The sequence below is a fragment of the Stigmatopora argus genome, chromosome 3 (genome assembly GCF_051989625.1).
Source record: "Stigmatopora argus isolate UIUO_Sarg chromosome 3, RoL_Sarg_1.0, whole genome shotgun sequence".
Taxonomy (NCBI): Eukaryota; Metazoa; Chordata; class Actinopteri; order Syngnathiformes; family Syngnathidae; genus Stigmatopora; species Stigmatopora argus.
The window spans coordinates 8,855,082-8,870,633 of NC_135389.1; the positions used below are offsets into that span (position 1 = coordinate 8,855,082).

At 39.0% G+C, this 15,552-nt stretch overlaps 1 long non-coding RNA gene across 2 annotated transcripts; it reads left to right on the top strand.

Moving 5' to 3' along the window:
* Positions 1–1,079: 1,079 nt before the first annotated feature.
* Positions 1,080–14,380, top strand: LOC144071925 (uncharacterized). Of its 2 annotated transcripts, none has more exons than XR_013299775.1 (3): positions 1,080–1,199; positions 9,552–9,663; positions 13,711–14,380. It is a non-coding gene; the product is annotated as an uncharacterized LOC144071925 (long non-coding RNA). The 2 variants fall into 2 exon arrangements; XR_013299774.1 differs by lacking the exon at positions 13,711–14,380 and adding an exon at positions 11,623–11,797.
* Positions 14,381–15,552: the final 1,172 nt, after the last annotated feature.

Genomic DNA, 15,552 nt, shown 5'->3' on the forward strand with positions numbered 1-15,552 from the left:
TCTCACTCCGCCTCCTTCTCCTCTTTATTTACAGGGGCGCTGGTGTGCTTTATGCTCCTTATAGGGCCCCACTTTGCATTTTCCTGCCCAACAGAGCACTAATGTGAGTGTGCGTGTGTGTGAGAGTAGGGGCCAGCACGACTGCTCACACCCCCTCGCTCGTTGAAAGCATAGAGACAGCGTCCCACTCCTCCAGCCCGAGGATAAGTCTACTATCATGCTAATGTCCATGTCCTGAGACTAATACGTCCTTTTACACTGAAGGTTTTCATTCCCCTTGCCTCACTAAAGGGTTTAGTGCCAAGGTCCTTTCTCTCCTTCCTAAACTTTTAAACAGGATAAATATTTCTGTGATTCCACCGGCTAGATGATATGTCAGGAGACAGATCTTTGTATAATTAGCTTCTTTCGTCCTGTTCTCCAAGCTGTATATATATATTTATATATACCATGTTTGGTGCAAAAAAGGGGTAAATGGAACAATTAAGAAGATGCCAGGTTGTGCTTTGCATTAAAGTGAGGGTACAGGCATAGGCCTACATATGTAGGTTGTGCTGGAAGTTAGTAATGATTTAGATGAGGCCCTCAGCCCCTCTACTCCCTCCTTGTAGTTCTGTGTAGACCTAGATGTGGGGGTAAATTAAAAGGCTGTTAATCTCTGACCCTGAAGTGGAGATCACTATATCTCTTGGATAGTATTTTACTCAATGTACAAAGCCTGCTTGTGAGTCCTTCTTTCATTTGTCAAATTTTACCCATTTAATTTTTTGTATTTTGTGTTAAATTATTGCTACGTATAAGAATAACAAATTTTCAGGGCTGGAGAAAAAGACAGTCCAGGATGAAAGCAAGAATAATAATTAATATGAATAATTAATACATAAATAATAATTAATAATAATAAGATCTGCTTAAATGTTACTTAATGCTGTATTTGAAATCAGAAGCCATTTGTCATTTATACTGAATCTCCCTCCTCTACCACACCTGAATCAAATGATCAACTCATCAGCAAGCTTTCCAGAAGCTTGATAACGATCCAGATTATTTGATTCAGGTGTGTTGGTGGAGGGAGATATGGAAAACAGACCGGATAGGGGCTCTCGAGGACCGGACTTGGCCACCCCTGACCTAGAGGTTCTACCAATGAGACCTGTTTCGGATGTTAATTGGCTGGGAAAATTTGGGAATGAAATTAAGTAAGTTGCTAAACAAAGTAAAACTGTGTACGACTGTAACATTTTACATAAGCTTAGTAAAAATCAAAATATCTCATAGAAACTCATCAACTATAATTCAGAAGTTATCATTTCTATTGTCAGCATGCAGGTGTCAGATTCCCCACAGACAGAAGCTTTTTTTCGGGTAGTTAGTCTTCTGATTTGCTACTAAAGGTGCTTTTGGCTTTATTTTCCCCGGTGATGAGTCCAGGTTTTACCTGGGATAAAATTCAAAAAGTTGTTGTTGTTGTTGTTGTTTATCTGGCAAACAGACAGGCTGAAATTTGATTGGTTTTGTATCCACTTGTAACCACAGAAGAAGTACTGAAATGACCATTCCACATTGGAAATGCATAGATGTATATTTTTCTTAAATGTAATACGATAAGCCCTAGTGAGTTCACTCCAGTGCGTCACCACTAGCGTGACAACAAATCATAATATCAATTTATCCACGCAATATCCTTTGCATTAATGTGTCAGACTTTTAATAATAACAGAATAAAGGACTTTTTTTTTCACATCACAGCAACACAGTGCCATTTGATGGTATCCAGTCGGGGAGTTCCATGCTGAGCAATCTGATGTTTTGGGTAATCCTTATCTGGCTCCACCCAAAAAAAAAAAAAAGTGTCGGCCACAGACATCAAAGTGTAGACCAACTGCCGTTCTTTCATTCTATGGGACACTCACACAACATACTGGAGGACATGCCTGTCTTTCTATTTACACTACACAGGGCGCAGTCTATTTCAGTTTGATGATTTTAACAGTGACTTTGTATTTGTATTTCACTGTGTTTTTGTCTATCAAGGGTGTCAGACTCGGGTTGGTTCGCGGGCCGCTTTAATGTCAACTTGATTTCACGTGGGCCGGACCATTTTAGATATAATATTTAGATTTTTTTATTATAAATGGATTAAAAGAACTGGATTAAAAGACCTGAATATTCAGTTTTTTTATAGATCTAAAACAATGTTTATTTTAGCTTTTTAATATATTTTTAGATTTTACAAAATGATTTTTGAACTAAAAACAGAGAAAAATTGATTAAAAAATTACAATTGTTGATTTAAAAGGGGGAAAATCAGGAAATTGAATATACATCTATACTCTTTTATTTTAATTTGATCCTAAAACAGAAAGTCGGCACTCATGATTTACTTTCCCGGGCCACACAAAATGATGCGGCGGGCCAGATTTGGCCCCCGGCCCACCACTTTGACACGTGTCGTACATCTACTATTGTGTAGTCATCTAATCTGTAACTGTACGTATCTGTAATCTTTTTTTCATCGAATTTGACTTAAATGAATTTCATCAGTTTGTTGATATATAATAATAACTAAGAATTACGAACAGGGACAGACCGTAGTAGGCCTTTTAGCAAGTTCAATTAATAAGTTTTTAGTGCTTGCTTTTTTGTCGAACTACAAATGAAACCCATAAAAAGTCATACTGTAACTTGCACTTGGAATTTGCATAGTTGCGCACACAAACTAGCAATTTGGCAGTTAGGGGATGCTCCTGTAACCTAGTGTTTGGTACAAGGCAGGTCCGCTCTTGTTCTCCATAGCTGCTGAAAAACAACCTAGCCCGGAGAAAAGATGTATTTGAATATGAATTAACGTGGCTGCAGATGGCTGAAATCTAAGATTGGCAATTATTAAAAATTATTTGTAGTAACATTTAAGTGTTGTTTAGGTTACTGAATTATACATTCTATTTTATGGTCGAGTCTATGGTAAAACTTGTGTCCTGGAGGGTGAACACCTCAGAAGCGTGACTAACAGGACGGATGACTCGCGGGGACCATCAGACCATCTTCCACTACACTTGCTGGCAGTGTCACTCTCTATTTGTTTGCAAGTCTGCGGTAGTGCTTCTTGCGTGGATGTGTCCGCCTTTTGAATAAAGACACCTCTAAGGTTGCACCCTCCAATTCTTGGATGAAGGGATGCGTACCCTGCACTCCTGACAGTGTTGGCCAGGTCAATTTATTCTGACAGCTCTGTCAAGCAAAAGAAATAACTGCCGGTTGTCGCTGCCAGTGTTGCTGTGCTCAGCTCTGGCTCACGAGGGACCAGAAAGTCAATATGTCAATATGCATGTTTTCATCTATTCATTTATTTTTAACACCGCTTATCCCTATCCCGGGTTGCTGGATCTTACCCCAGCTGTCTTTGGGCGAAATACTTTTTTGAGCTGTGGGACACTTTTTTGCATTGAAAAATTTTCAAGGCACGCCACCATATGAAAATGTTCTAATTGAAAACTATGTCGCCTATATTAAAAATATAAAGTCGTTCTCAACTGTTTTATCAACAGGTATCAATTAAATCCCCCAAATTATTCCAAAATTAAAATTTTCACACCGACCTAATGTCACCAAAAGTTGAGTCTGCGGACTTCGAGCAATTTACGGTTCGTTTGATGTAAAAAATAAGTAATGTAGCGTTTTTAAGTTCATAATTTTATGACTTTTCTCGCAATATTTTTTAAATCTACTAATATTATGCAAAAAGCAATGTTGTGCCCACACAGACTAGACGTCGCCAAAAGTTGATGCCCTTGAAACCAAACAACTTCTGGTTCACATAACTTAAAACCAAGAAGATGACTCATATCTTGTATCATTATGTCATGAATTGCTCCCAATATTACTTCAATCTTCTAACATTACGCAAAGAGCCATTTTGTGCTCACACAGACTGAATGTCGACAAAACTTGAAGCTCGGCAAACCAAACAACTATTGGTCCACTTTACAGCAAAATAAACAACAGAATGGCTTTAATCTCATAATATTATGATTAGAATCTTGTAATAGTACAAGACTACATAAATTTATTGTTTGTCATATTTCAATGTTAATATAATAGTTTGATTGTAATCTCATAATATTAAGATTATAAAAAGAACCACCGCACCATCAGCCAGCCCTTGTTTCAAAGTGATTCTGGGAAATGAACTATATACTATAAACATCACTATACCAGTTTTGAACTGAGGGGAACAGCAACGCCTTCTGTGGTCTGCGACGAGAAGCTGTTAGAATTTGGCATATTATTACTATACATTAACATATATTAACATGAAAAGTAGATTATGTTATTTTTATTACCTGCCACTTGTGTTCAATGACCTGAATCGTTTAATGTCACTACGCACACTATTATTTCCCTCCAAAATGGAATAAACTGTAAGTGCTCTTGTGCTGTTGAAGTCAACCAACATTAACGACATGCTTCATTTTCCACACTGATTTCCACAACCCTGGCTGATTGAAAATCCAATTAAAATGAGTACAATTTTTGCTCAGGGTTTGTTTTTGTCACTTGATCTTGCATTCTTAAGCAGCCAACGTTTTTTCCACATCAGATTTGCACAATATGTCATTCTGACACCTGCCAGCGTTTGAGTTCCAAATTAACCAAACATGTATTTATTTAGCTCTGTAAAGATTTGCTTCCTGTTGTGGAAGACAAAAGTTGTACAATTTCACGTATATAGCAGCTCTCACCTGGAGCTTGGAACAAATACTTGAAGTGTACGTTTAGTAGTCATCTACACAATATTTCTACGTGAACCATAAGTTTTGTTCAGTTGACCCCCAGAATTAGGCTTTAAAGTTGATACTATACTGCTATTTAGCAGCAGTTCAAGATGTATTTGCCTGTTTCTGCACATTTTCATAATAATGGAGTTTTAAGCATTTAAGGAACTATTTGTTAAAAATTATTCAAGTATTGGTTCTGCAAACACAAAATTTGTCATATATATATGAACAAAACAGAAATTTCAAACCACAATTTTCATAAACTTGATTCTTCTCAAAATAATGGCATCAATTATTTGTTACGGGAGATGTTCGCAGTGCTTCAATAACTTTAAAAAAAAGATCATTGTGATTGTGCCCTGCAATTGGCTGGCCATCGATTCAGGGTGTCCCCCGCTTCTAGCCCAAAGTCAGCAGGGATAGCCTGCGGCACCCCCTGCAACCCTACTGAGGATAAAGTGGTTCAGAAAAAGAATGAATGCATGAATCAGTGTGAATGTAGATGGGCGATCACTTCCAACATGTTATAATCTTTACATTTGTGACCTTTTAACGCATTTTAATGACTTTGGTTTCAGGCATGCATGAACTCAACGTTAAATAATGTTTAACAACCACTGTTCCATACCAGATAATTGACTTTTCCCCTATTTTTTCTGCCCATACTGTTGTTATAATGATCATAGTAGTGGTAGGCGCTTAAAAGAAACCAAATGCTAATAAATTTATGTTTGTTATTTAGTCTGTTGTCAAAAAAGAAAAACTACCTGTCTATCTGTGAAATGTAATGTTTCATGAAGTCAGTGCCTGTGAGCTCTGGCATGTTGGGATTGACAGGTAAGCTGCAGGGGAAAGGGCCACGTCCTCACATGTCTACTCCATGTGTGAACACTTGATTGCTCATGTCAAAAAACTACACAGGGCTAACTTTGTTCACCTAATGTTTATTTCTGCAAACTTTATAGTAAATGTGTCTTTGGCAAATCACAACAAAATCAATTTCCCCATGTTTGCCTTTATAAAATAGGTATTTGTGGTGTTTCTACTAATGATCTCGTATAATGGTGAGAAAATAGCCATAGCCACTTACAAGCCATTGTGTTTCATGTCATCCAATCTGCAGGACAGCATGAAAGACATTTGAAAATGAGGAAAATGAAGGCAGGTATACTCGACAGTTACACCATCACAAGTGATTTGTATTGACACATCCATGACCCTTAAGTTTGTTTATCTTAAACCCTCATACACATGTAAGCAGAGCCAACCCGTAACCGTTAACTGATCCAAGTGTACAGTTCCCGCCCCTCAAAGAATGTACACAAAGAAATTATGGAAAAGTTAAAGAAATATTCACGGCCGATATTTCTGACTTGTTTGAAATGAGACTTTTTATAATACAAATGAACAAGAGATTGTTCTGCTTTGAAGCCAAGCTCCAATGGACATCTTCGGTACTGCATGTAAACAAACAACCATAAAACCGTAAGAGGATGCAAAGAAATTTCGGACAAAGAATATGCGAACTTTGTACAAGAGTTGGGATTCAAGTATTTGACATCCTTACTGTTGGGCAGACTTGCAAAGTGCAATGGTATAGTCATCCAGATAACTAGGAGACTACAGTTCTAACTACCATGAAAGTTCATGAATATGTGGCACCTGGAAAATAAGCCATCAGAATCACATTGTCAATCGAATACATATTTTTGGTGGGAAAAAATACAGACAAAACAAAGCTATAGACACCACACCACACTAAGAAGAAAACAACGGCAACTCCAACTGTGTAATGCCACATTTTAGCTGTTGGGAGGACAAAAAAATACTCTTTTACGGAATATTTGGCTCATTCTAAATTTTCCATAATTTTAGCTGTGTTTTATTTTTTTAAATCATAGAAGTTAACTACGTGGACGTAGAATAAAAAAGTGAAATAATTTCTAGAGCCAGTCAAAGGCCATTGGAATCTCAAGGGAATCAATGAGATATTATACTGTATATTTCATCCAGTATTGTTTAAAATTAAAGCAACATTTGTTTGTGTCCCTTACTAAATGTTTCAGAATTTCATCCTTAACATGGTCAGGTATTGCCTCTTTCAGTTTGTTCGGTCAAATTTGATTAGATTGGCTTTGGACCGACAGTGGCTTGGTTTTCTGGCACTGACTGGGAATACAACCAAGAATTAATTTCACTGTGCATGTGTGTGTGTGTAGGTATTCTTTTAAGACTGAGGGAATATGCTTAGGCCCGCCCACAGCTGTGATGAATGGGTGGAAGCCTTTATTCCACAATGCCCCTCACTTCATTACTGTCACATGGAACAGATGGTGCCTTTCACCATCGCATCACTCGTACACAAACTCTCGCTCGCGCACACACACACACACGCACACGCTTTCATTTGTGGGATGCTGTCAGTCTTTGTCGTGCAAACACATGCGAGGGACAAGCAGGCTTAATGAATTCAACAGCGCATGCAACATGCTCAGCAAAGACATTAATTTACAGATCTGCGGCACAACCAAACAATAAAAATGAGATCATGAGTATGAAATGTTTAACAAACACGAGAGAGGCTAATCGAATGAAGAGTGGAATAAACAAAGGCCCGTGATGCATGTCCCAAAAGAAAAATGGTTTTGGTACTTGAGGATCTAAACCTGCCAGCACCAAAACACACACTCTCCAGATGTCTTAGTTGTGTGTGTACGCTGGTACCCCCAAGGAGATGGCAAAATAATCACTCCCCTTTCCATTGTATATTTCAACTACATGGTAAATAAGCAAAGTGCAGCATTGTATCTGATGTGTCTTATAAAACAATCAAAGTGCCATAACTACGGATACAAAGAATATGGATACACTATAAAAAATTGTTGCCCACTTGTGGTATCTTCTGAGAGCTGAGAAGTCACACACAGTGTGTCGCATTTGGTCCTTCATTCAACTTACACAACTTAAAGAAGTTTGTTGCACTGATGCACAGAAGAATACACAGATCAAATTATAAATGTGGCCAGGACCAAATGGTGCAATAAACGATGGTCTGTCACCTGTGCAGCAGGGAGAAATGAAGGAAGTTGGATCCCAAAAATCCAAACAACAAGTGAAAATATAAAAAGTTCTAACCAAAAGCCAAAGTCACAAACTAAACCTACCACAAACAAAGTGGCATTGGAGAAGCATTTCTGTCCCAGAGATTGTGGGTTAGATTTCTCCAAACTGGTGACCATGTTTAAGGGTTTTTGAGTAAAACGCAAAACCCCACGTTGATTCTGATGGTGTGTCATCAGTAGGAGAATGTCGAAATAGCTAGTGATTGACCAAAATACCCCAAAGTTGGGCAAAAGTGGGTGTGTAAAATGAGGTGTTGTGACGAGACTTGCGTTTGCAAAGATGACATCATGTTACCAGAGACAGATGAAAGTTCATTCGGCCCTAACGTGTCAAAGCAGGAAAGTGAGGAGTTTGCCTCTCCTCCCTGTGCCTGCATGGGTTTTCACCTGGTACTCCTGATTCCTCCCACCTACCAAAAACATGCATCCTAGCCAACTCTCCAAATTGTCCCTAGGTGGAAGTGTAAGCGTGAATGGTTGTTTGTCTCCTTGTGCCCTGGGATTAGCTGGCATGTGGGGGGGAAACCCGAGTACCCAGAGAAAACCCACGCTATCCCACGGAGAACATGGAAACTCCACACAGTGAGGACCGACCTGGGATCGAACCGTCGACACCAAAACTGTGAGGCCGACGGGCCGCCCCGATTTAAACTGTTGAATTTTAATTTGAAGCGCTCTATCTACTGCATACAGTACATTTTCTTTATTGTCTTTATGCCACTGATCCAAACTGCATCACACCTGTCCTCATTACAGCAAGAGAGCAAAGTTCAGAAGGCAGCACGCTTGCCAACTAGTAAGGTTGGGAACACTATCTTAAGCTCAGCTCACATATACACAGCAAACTTTGACCCCACTATCTGACTAAAAATCAGCTTCACTTGTACAAAGGCTTAGACTACAATGCTCAGAGAGCCTAAAACCAACTCCATCTGTGGATGGAGCGGGTCTAGACTACACTGTCCCCGCGTTATCTTATTGATTTACGTTGAGCAAACTGTGGCAGCACACCAGACCGTCAGTCGTTGGCTTGTTACTGTTATCATATTCCTGTTTGCACTCCTTTACAGCAGCTATCTCAAGGGGAACCATTAAACATGCGTCTCTCTATGCAAACAACCCAAGAAAGTGTGTGCATGTGTTTCCAATGGCTGTTGAGGTACGATTACAGAAATTAGGTCAATGCGTCAGACAATTGAAAGAAATTACTTTACTGGCGTTATTGAATCCTTGTACAAAGAACGTAATTTAATGGAGGGAGTCTTTAATTGATTTACTTGGGAAAATCTGAATAGTATGCATTAATTAAGTTTCGGACCATTTGTCCTGTATCTGGCCCCAGTGGGCAGCAGATGCAGGACAACCACCAGTTGCAACGCAACAATAGCTCCCATCTAGTCGGCAGCGGTTCCATGTGCATGTGACCTATAAAGTAAAGAATTCCTGCAGGAAAACCAACTGGCACTTCTCTGTTGTCTATTGTGATTAAACTATCACTGGAATGAATCATTACGAGGACAAACAAAGCCAGTTCTATGATCCCAAACCGAAAATCGACTTTGATTGATCAGAAAACAAATGGAACAGATTCTTGCCACGTGCCTTCTTTGTGTTCAAACTAGCATGTGAATGCTATCTCCTTTCATTTCAGTGGTCTGTCAAAAGCTGACAGAGGGGGCCGCTTTCAGTAGGTGATTCAGTCATGCATGGTCCTTGGAGGAAGATGAAATGCTACTGTTGCTGTGGGTCTACTTGTCTTTGAGGTTAGTGATTGCAGACCCCACAGTAGGTATGCAAGCCGATCAAACATTCCAGTATCAACAAAGTGATGAATTGTCACTCCACACACAACCACAGTTATATGACATCCAAAATAGTGCTCACCTTGCACCAAATCAGTTGATGTTAAACCAAAATGCTTAGACTTTCCTGAGATCTGAAATGATAATTGAATGGTAACATGTTTAATTGCATGTTTAATGACACATTTCTGTGAATGGGGATGTTAAACAACATGTCACTGTGAAGCAACGGATTTTGATTAATATAGAGTGACAAGTACAATTTCATTCTCAATAGCTCCCACTTCAGTTTATAGTATGTGACAAGTACTTTGTAGAAGTTGTCGTAATATTAAAATAGACTTGGAAAAGCAAGTTGTTCTATTACAGTGATCTATTCACCTTGCCATATGTTAAGGAAACTACTTATTTACTGATTATTTATTTGCCTGTTTGTTTGTTGTTATTAATTGTGTACTTCGTGGTGAAGCTTTAAATCTCATTATACATGTATAATCACAATAAAAGCATTCAGTTCAATTCATTTCAATTATATAAAGTGTGAAATTGATGGAAGCCGAATGTTTTTTCATTATACGTTTTAAAAAAGGACATTATATAATTTCGGAATTAAAATTGTTATGCAGCCCTGATTTGTGGATGATTCAGTATGAAATACTATATGCTTGGAGCTTTTTTTTTCCCAAAGGGCTGATTTATCTGAATAATAAATTGCAGAACTAAAATTGCTACACTCTATTATTTGTGGATGGATGGGAATGAATTTGGTATATTTATTTAAAAGATGAATATGCAAGTATCTGTGGCACCTGATTCTTGTTTTCATTTAGATTCATTAATTGTGGAATTAAAATTGTGGACGGATCACAGTGACATTTGGTATGTATATTTTAGAGATGTATATGCATCAATCCTCGTAGCTCGATTTCAATTTTTTTGTCTGAAGGCCAATTAATTACTTGGTTGGTCAATTGCGGACTTTTGGATGCCTGTAGGTTCCAAGTTAGCAGGTAAAGGAAGCAGAGCAGTCGTAGTTCATTTTGTCCTTGTTTAATGTGGTCAATTGATGGCAGCATCTGTTTCAAAGCCAATGTTTCCCGTTCAATAAAATACATTTTATATGATCCCTGAACACACAGTTCCATCTTCATCAACATTCTCAATATTATTTTGATGACTGGTACATCTCACATCTCTGTCATGTGTATACTTTTTCAGACAGTTGGATATGCAAATTCCAGTTCTGGTTTTGTACTTATGTAGCATTGCTAAGTTTTCTTCCGCCTGACCAATGGGAGAGGGGCTAGACAAGAAGAGGGAGCAATCATAAAGAGGAGGAGCAAAGAGGAAAAGGTTTTTTTCACAATTTATTGCTGTTAAAGATCTGCCCGTGTAGTTATTGTGTGCTAAAAATAAGAAACGCTCAACACCTGCCTGTTTGTTGACTTAAAATCTTTATCACCAATATCTAATCATTTGCCACCAGACCACCACCATCCGCTGATAAATGGTCTCATGCTGGAATTCCTTTCTAGATGGAAGACATACTAAACACAGGTGTGAACATATGGCGTTCAAATAGAGAGAATATGTCAGCATTTGTCCATCTATGTGGTGCCTGCAGTTAATGCTTAAGCTTGTGCGTGCGTCTGTGTGTGTGTGTGGGTGCGTGTGTGTGGTAGTATTTCCGACTGATGTGTGCGTACTTGCATACGGAGGCCATGAACCTGGATGGGTCATTAAGAGAAGGCTGTAATCCAACACACCTTCATGTCGACATGCAGCCACATGTCAATAAAATGACCCGAAACCAATGCACAATGTATCAAGATAGAACTTTAAACTGATGCGGTTTTTAAAATAAATCTGTGTGTAGTGATTCATAGCCCTTTCTTTCTCCACTTTTCTTGCATGGAAAAGGGACATTCCTTGCAGTGAATCAACAACAAGGGGGGAATGATTTGAAAAGCTGAAAGCTGCTCAGCGGCTTCCTCAGATCCACAACAATGACGGTTCACTCCACTGAGCTGTGTGATGTGCGATGCGGACGCACCTCAAAGTGTCAGGATTACACTCCTTTGCACCAGTAATCCCGGGAGTTCCCACATAATAATGCCTTGGCCAAAAGTTTGAGAACCATGAGCAATAGCACACCTGAAGAGAGTCTAAATATTGACTCTATCGCTGCATCAACTTTTGCTCGGCTGCTATTCAGAAGAACAAGGGGAGTCAAGATGAAAGCGGTGCACTTAAGCAAAGACACTTTACTGTCTGTGTAAAATGTGCATGATTTTTAAGGTGAAACTCATTCCCTTAAACCCTTGTTTGCCAAAACATTGGAGGAGTGACAATACAAACTGAAACCAATACAAATGTTTGATCCCGTGTTTTTTCACATTTAAACCTGGGTTCATATTAGGGGTTGAAACGATTATTGGACAAGCAATTTTCTTACACTCCAAAATTAAGATTGAAAACAACTAAAAATGTGTGTTTAGTATCAATCAATCCATTTACAGTGAACTTTTAACTAGCTAGTCTGCAGTCATTAACTGGATTTATAATGCTCTGTGGAACACCGAATAACAAACACTAGATTGCATTCACTATAATGTAGTCACATCCTGCTTAAGAATTTCAATGACATCCTTTTCTCAATCTATTGGATTTAATATATTTGTCCTGTAAATCCACTGCACCTTTCATCCCAGATAAAAACAAAAAAAGTATTTATAAATTGTGCTATAGTACGCTTATAGAAAGTGAACCAAATGAATATAAATATTTATATTTTTCTTTAAAATGCAAGCATCAACAACTGTCTTTTCAATATAAACTGACACAGAGGTGACAATTTGTTTCAAGAACCTCAAGTGGATATCAAGAAGGTCATTCACTAACATGTTTTGAAGCAGAATAGACGCTCTGTCACATGCATACTGTCAGGCGAACTCAAGTCCAAAAACACCCTAAGGTGGATGTTCCAAATGTCAGCTGGAATAGGCGCCAGGTCCTCTGCAAAGTTGACCACAATCAGCCGTAGAGAAAAATAATGGACAGAAATGTCAATTTAAGATGACTAATGATGACTGTTGCCACCTGATGGTGTAGTGCAGGGGTGTCAGACTCGGGTTGGTTCGCGGGCCGCTTTAACGGCAACTTGATTTCACATGGGCCGGACCATTTTAGATATAATATTTAGATTTTTATTTTTATAAATGGATTAAAAGAACTGGATTAAAAGCCCTGAATATTCAGTTTTTATAGATCTAAAACAATGTTTATTTGATCTTTTTTTATATATTTTTAGATTTTACAAAATGATTTTTGAACTAAAAACACAGAAAAAATGGATTAAGAAATTACAATTATTTATTTAAAAGGGGGAAAATCAGGAAATGTAATATACATCTACTCTTCATTTTAATTTGATCCTAAAACAGAAAGTCGGCACTCATGATTTACTTTCCCGGGCCACACAAAATGATGCAGCGGGCCAGATTTGGCCCCCGGGCCGCCACTTTGACACAGGTGATGTAGTGGTTCGCTCGCCTGAGCCAGCCGTGGGCTCGATTCCCGCTTGTGGCGGTATGATCGTGAATGCAAATGGTTGTTTATCTCTCTGTGTGCCCTATGGCTGACTGCCGTTTGCCCGAGGTTAGCCGCGATAGGCTCCAGCAACCCCAGCAACCCTTATGAGGCTGCGCGGTAAAGAAGATGTATGACTGAATAATGAGGAATGTATGCCATCATCAATTCTCCACAGATGCTGCTCCCTGTTGGTGTACGTTTCTTTGTACATTTATGATTGGTAAAATCTTTTCACAGTGGTGCAATTAAATCATTACAGGGAGGCAAAAAAAGGACTTCCAGACTTCGAATGTAACTGTGTGAAATGGTCTAATCTAAACCCATCAATCACTAATCTTAATAGTACTGTTTAAAATAAATATTTTCCTTTTTCCTTTCTCCATTGATTCTGACTATTTAACCTAATTTGTTTTACAGGCCATACCAAGATGAGTGTGTTTACCATGTGGAGTACAAGAATCTACAAAGAAAGGGAGGGGAAAGTACACAAATTATGAGAGACCACCAAGAGAGCAGGTGGAATCACACATTGAGCAAACGAGAGGTGTGTCTGAACAATAGAAGGCAAGACACTCCTGTGGGATTTCAGTAGAATGAACGTAGACACACACTGATAGAGACAAACATGGTCATAAAAAAGTGAGAGTGTGACCAATGGGACCACACAAGGTTTTTTTTTCCCAATAGTACCTATGTCTGAGCAGGTTCCGAGTCCGTGAGATATGCACCTTTGTCTGTTTGGATACAGATTGACGGCTCATACTTCTGACATGGCTAAATGCATCCGAAATGGGATTACACAGTGACTTGTCTTCATCTCAGCCTACCTCACCCTTTTCTTCCTTTTTCAAGTCCACACTCTGGACACGGATGGCCCTTCTCTGCAAAGCCATGCTGATGAGCCCAATTGGTCTGAACTATTAGGGCCAGCAATAATCTCTCTTGAGCCTCTCAGAAAGCTGAGAGGGTGGAGTGAACCATAAGAACCCACTCTGTCAGCTTGAACCGGCCAGCAGAAAGAAAAAGTCATAATTATAGGGCTCTCTCGGGCTGGATTTAAATAAAGCTTCCTGCTTGGGGCCCCTAGATGCAGACACACACACACGCACACAGTGCAATTCACTTCAATAAAAAGGCACTAATCAATCAGAGGTTCCCCTGCTATGGCTTTATTGAAGACCCAGTTTGAAAGAAGGACTGACAGCCCTCAACCTCCCAGTATTGTTTGACGCGACTGATTAGGCCTCTGACTGGCTACCTCCGCCACCAGCTAGAAAAGCGCAGAGGTCACAGGGTCTCCATTTGAAATGGACAAGCACTGAAAAGTCTGGACACCTGCTTTTAAAGTGATGCTTGTCTCTGCGCTTCTATCCGCCTTTTTTGTCAGTTGCAATTTGAGGGCAACACGGGCTAGGGGAGGCTTGCATGAGAGATGTGTGTGCGTGCGGCTCAAGTTTTTAAGGGGGAGTTTGGCCGTGGGCCCAGAGCTGTAACAAAAAGGGGATGCTTTTTTACATGCACAGCCAGACAGAGTAAACTGACCTGTAGAAGTGACAAATACAGGAACCAGAAAGGCTGTGGGAGGAAAAGAAATATAAACTAAATCATCAATTTATGCAGATTATGCTTCTTGGAAAATCGATTATATTGTCAATGGGCAATTGAATTGCTTCAATAAAAGTATGAAGCAGGGTGGCGCGGTGGGCGAGTGGTTAGTTCTTCGGCCTCACAGTTCTAAGAGCGAGGGTTCAATCCCAGGTTCATACCTTCCGGTGTGGAGTTTGCATATTCTTCCCAGGCTTATGTGGGGGTTCTCCAGGTACTCCGGTTTCCTCCCACATCCCAAAAACATGCATGCTAGGCTGGTTGAACCCTCTAAAGTGGTGGCCTGGGGGCCAAGTCTGGCCCGCCGCATCATTTTGTGTGGCTCGGGAAAGTAAATCATGAGTGCCGACTTTCTGTTTTAGGATCAAATTAAAATGAAGAGTATAGATGTATATTAAATTTCCTGATTTTCCCCCTTTTAAATCAATAATTGTAATTTTTTAATCATTTTTTTCTGTTTTTAGTTCAAATATTTTGTAAAATCTAAATATATATATAAAAAAAGCTAAAATAAACATTGTTTTAGATCTATAAAAAACTGAATATTCAGGGTTTTTAATCCAGTTTTTTTAATCCATTTATTTTTAAAAAATCTAAATATTATATCTAAAATGTATGTATATATATATATATATATATATATATATATATATA